A 3,980-nucleotide genomic window follows, 5' to 3' on the forward strand; every position below is an offset into this window, starting at 1 on the left:
GGGCGAGCGCGGGCGCGGCCACGGTGGGGCGAGCAGGGGAGGAGTAGGCCACGGCGGGGCGAGGCCACGGCAGTGCGGGCGCGGCCACATCGGGCGAGCGCGGGCGCGGCCACGGCGGGCACATCCACAGCGGGGCGAGCAAGGGAGGAGCAGGCCACGGCGGGGTGAGCGCGGGCGCGGCCACGGCGGGGTGAGCAGGGAAGGAGCAGGCCACGGTGGGGCGGAGTGTGGGTGCGGGCCACGGCCACTGCGGCGAGCAAGCCATGGGCGGCTGCGCGTGGCCATCACAATGACGGCGAGCATACCATGGGCGGGTTGGGCAGTATATTTTTGGGCGTCTGCGGGAGATGCTCGGTCATGCGGCGTGCTAAAACACTATTTTGATGCTGCAAAAAAAGTTTAGCGCGCAACTTCGTTGGACGCCTGTTGGAGATGCTCTAACATTCCTCCGTAATTAACCCGTTGCTGCAAATTTCTATAAAATGTTGCAAGTCACTAGTATTATACTTTCTCCGTTCAAAATTACTTGTTTTGGAAATAGATGTGTCTAGAACTAAAATACATCTAGATACATCTATTTTCGCGACAAGTAATTCCGAACGGAGGGAGTAGAAGTTTATAGAGGGAATACATCGATGGATGCTTTTGCCTCTGAGTTCCAAAAAAGAGCTCGTGGGACCAGAGAGAAAGAAAAAGGTTGTGTTTTCAACTCGGGAAGCATACATGTAGATCGAAACAAAGAAACCAACATTTTCTAGTAGACCACGCTAACAAAACTAGAAAAGGCCCTAGAGAGCAGTCGCGATGCGCCGGCGAACCATGAGCGGCAACAGCTACCGTGCCGATGCGGCGGCGCTCTGGTTGATGATGGATTTGATGCGCTCCAGCTTGAGCTCCTCCCGGAACTGCCGGATGAACCGCTCTGCCCGCGCGTTCACCTCAGCCTTCTCTTCTATCTCCGCATGCACGCGCCGCCCGACAGTCTCCGCCACCTTCGCCGGCTCCCGCTTCCTCGGCCTCTCCGTCGTAGCACTCTTGGCGGGGGCCGTGGCTGGAGTTGGCTCCGGCTCCGGCGCGGCTCGCTGCCGGACCACTGCTACAGTGCACGCGTCTCCCAAGCATCTGGACATCTCCGACCGTTTCTCTGCTTCCGCCTCCTCGCCCCCCGACATCGAAGCCACCGAACGTACTTCCTCTGGTGCATCAGGAGCGCTCGGTCTCCACTGAGCCATGGTCGCCGCCATTATGCTTTCTCCCGCCGGTAGGGCCGGCTCCAGCTGCTTCACCGCGTGCCCGGTCTCCTCTCCTCCCTCTTCTGGCGACGTGTAGTACTCTTGCGACGCCGGCGGTGTGAGGCTGCTGCCATAGTCGTGCTCGGGCACGGAGTGGAAGGCAGCGAAGACAGGCATGGACCGGAGGCGCTCCATGACCATGGACGAGGCGCTCCGGGTGAGCCTCCTGCGCCTAGACACCTGCGCGTCGCCGCCCTGCCGCCAGGACAGGACGGCCACGGCGCCGACGACGACGTTGAAGAAGAGGAACCACGCCGCACCGGAGCTGAGCCACGGCCAGCACCAGGAAGACTCAGCCGCCATTCGAGTGAATCTTTTACAGGTATGGAGGCTTTCCAGCGGGATAGAGATACTGGTGGCGACTGGCGATCGATGAGTAGATGGTGAGGACTGAGTGAGGAGTCAGAAGTACACTAAGGTGGCGTATATGTAGTACACTAGGCGTGTACAGCGATAGCTGCTTTAAGCTTTGTTGATGCTGTCCATAAACCGTAAACTATAGCGCGAGTACAAAGAGAGAATACGCGTACAAAAGCTGGCTCTGTGGTTGTTAAAATGCTGAGCACGTGTACTTCATGAAATTGGGGCGATTATTCAACTCCAATTGGTTCGGTTGTTTCATCAACCAGCAGCCTGCGAGAACATTCCCCGCGAACTTAACTACGGTTAATTGTCCCTCGCAACAACAACAAAAACTACTGTTAATTGTTCCTTTCTACACATGGCCCGACATTGGTTGGTTCTAGTCTTAATAATTTACCACAGTATCTGGCATGGTTTGGCTCCACTAGATAGACTTCAGTAATTTGTTACTCCAACTGGTACCGGTTTGACGCGTCAGATGATCCTATCGTTTCCTTCGCATTGCTTTCTCAGTCTCCATACGTCCTTGTTCGATTTCTCTCTTCCTGTCTGAAAAGAGCCAAGTATGTATTTTCTAGTGTGCTCGTGCTGTTTTGACCGTTTCACTCGCCGGTTTAGAGCATTTTCAACAGACGCGGTAGATTAGCCGCGCACCGCGAAAAACGATTATATTGTGCGCACGCAATCTGAACTGGCGCTCCAGCAGACGTGCTAAAACCCCGCGCGCGGCAAAGTAGGTTCAGCGCGTTGGGAAAAACGGCATCGCGCGCTGCTTATTTGGTGCGCCCGCTCGTGCGTGGTGTAAAATCTGGGCTGCTGCAGATGGGGCCGCCGGATTGAGCGTCGTGTTTTTGCGCTTCTGGTAAAGCAAAACACCAGCCCAGCGCACTAAAACGCTATTTCAGTGCTGCAAAAAATATAGATTTCAATAAACATAGAGAGCATAATAAGTGAATTTACATTTTAAAATATGTTTTTATACATATATATGTAGTTTGTATTGAAATATCTAAAATGACTTACATTTAGGAACGGAGTGATACATCGGTGAGATTACACAGAAAGTAAGAAAACCTCGATACCGTAATAACACTAATGTTGCTTCTTCATATGTTGCTGAAATATCAAGTGTACAAAACAACACAAAATCAAGTTATGGGAACTGAAGCGTCAAGTCTACTAAAGTGTTTCGATTAAAAACATAATAATATATGGTGAGTGAATCAAGTAAATGATTTCTTTGTTAAAGAGCATGTCTCTATGAGTCGGCAACTGCCAATGGATCTACAATGACTTTATTGTGTATAGCAGATAAGTGGATTCGGCTTTATTTTCTATGCCTTTTGAAAAATTATTTTTGCATTAATTGATGTTGTCCATATATTTGATTTCAAGCAAAGACACGTGTCAACCAAGCAAAGGAGTTCCATCGATCATGGGGTACATCCATACATATGACTTACATAGTACACTAGCAAAATTCCAATGACGGCCAACAAAGTGCACTAGGCAAATTTGATGTAACCATCTTATTGTTGAAAAACATCTGCGTATGCAGATGAAGATCTTATTGCATGAACCTCTGAAGTGCTCTGTAGTGATTACCCCTTTAGGTAGCTCAAATATTCTTAAATTTGATGTAAAGTATGAGAAGCTACCTTTGTACTGTGAGTGTTGTGGGATAGTAGGTCATACTTCTGAGAGATTTTGTAAAATCCCAAGTGAGGAGAGAGTAGTTTGCTTCCAAAAAACCTTAGTGTGGAGCCTTATTGGAAGAGCCAAGGTGCTAGCAGGAGGGGTCTCCTCTTCGGAAACTACTCCCGCAGCGGCAAGCATACGTCTACAGGCATCGTCGACAACAACATCGCCAAACCCGCCGACATCGTCACGGTGGCCACTGCCGTGGGTGGTCTCACTGTCTCCGATAAAGGGTCCGGCTCTTCTGTCAAGATGTCCACCGGCCAAGAGGGCCGGGCTCGGGGGGTCTTACAGCCTGCACCGGCAGGCGCGTCACTTGGTCAGGAGGACCAGGAGGGCGCGATGGCTGCTCTTGCCGGGCGGGACAATGAGGTCCAGGGCCAAGTAGCCCTGGAGGACTCGCACCAGGAAGGGATGCAAAACCAGCAGCTGCAGGCTAATGTTGACTCGGTCCAAGCCATCCAGGCGGGTCAGGTGGCCATTTGCACTCATTCACAGGGGATGCCCAACCAGGTCCCAGCGCCTGGGGGTGTTAATGGCAGCCTCCTCTTCCAGCCGGGTGTGCTAGAGGCGCTGTCTAGCGCGGTTGCCGCAAGGATCACTACAGGTGGTGGTGCGAAAAATAAT

Source organism: Triticum aestivum, chromosome 7B (genome assembly GCF_018294505.1).
Source record: "Triticum aestivum cultivar Chinese Spring chromosome 7B, IWGSC CS RefSeq v2.1, whole genome shotgun sequence".
NCBI classification, from domain to species: domain Eukaryota; kingdom Viridiplantae; phylum Streptophyta; class Magnoliopsida; order Poales; family Poaceae; genus Triticum; species Triticum aestivum.